The sequence below is a fragment of the Habropoda laboriosa genome, unplaced genomic scaffold (assembly GCF_001263275.1).
Source record: "Habropoda laboriosa isolate 0110345459 unplaced genomic scaffold, ASM126327v1 scaffold172, whole genome shotgun sequence".
In the NCBI taxonomy this organism is placed as follows: domain Eukaryota; kingdom Metazoa; phylum Arthropoda; class Insecta; order Hymenoptera; family Apidae; genus Habropoda; species Habropoda laboriosa.
In genome coordinates, this window is record NW_017100331.1 from 111,001 (window position 1) to 111,946 (window position 946).

Consider the following 946-nt stretch of genomic DNA (forward strand, 5'->3'; position numbering starts at 1 on the left):
CAATTTTTACAATTTTGTTATAAATTTATACTTCCGACAATTTGTTATAACATTGCATATAACAATTTATACGTTTTTACAATATTCTTCAATGGAAACATAGGTTTTAGCGTTCTCGTTACTTACTCGTGGTTAAATTAATTTCGTAGGGATTAAAAATCAGGTTGACCTGTGGTCGTAGATTAAAAATAGTGATAGTACAGCTAAAATTATCGTGTTAAATGATTCTTTTCCTACGAATCAAAAATGTATTCAACGTTTGTTTGTTATAATATCGTGAAATGAATTATATTACACATTTTCTCTATTCACACTGAATTTAAAGATTATAACGATTAAAAATCAAGTTGACCTGTGGTCATTTATCAAGAATAATCATAATAAAGCTGAAATTATTGTGTTAAATAATTTTTTTAATACGAATTAGGAGTTTATTCAACGTTTGCTTGTTACTACTTGTTACAGTATACTGTCTCGCAACGTAAATTTAAGTAAATTAGGTTGAACTGCACAGAAAATGCACAGATCTGCACATATAATTCATTTCACGATATTATAACAAACAAACGTTGAATAAATTCCTAATTCCTGTAAAAAGAATGATTTAACACGATAAATTTAGCTGTACTATGGTTATTTTTAATCTACGACCACAGGTCAACCTGATTTTTAATCCCTACAAAATTAATTTAACCACGAGTAAGTAACGAGAACGCTAAAACCTATGTTTCCATCGAAGAATATTGTAAAAACGTATAAATTGTTATATGCAATGTTATAACAAATTGTCAGAAGTATAAATTTATAACAAAATTGTGAAAACTGATAAATTATACCGTGTTACGGTAACAGAAATCTCCCGCGAAAATCTCCCGCGAAAATTTCCCGCCTGACCTAACCGACGATTTTGCTAATGACTTTGGGGAGAGGGTACCGCAGGTATATA

The 946-nt window shown here is 29.6% G+C and overlaps 1 protein-coding gene across 1 annotated transcript in view; it reads left to right on the forward strand.

Annotated features, from left to right (window-relative positions):
• Positions 1-946, forward strand: part of LOC108574431 (V-type proton ATPase 116 kDa subunit a) — an 80,039-nt gene that overhangs the window by 51,794 nt on the left and 27,299 nt on the right. The window lies entirely within an intron of this gene.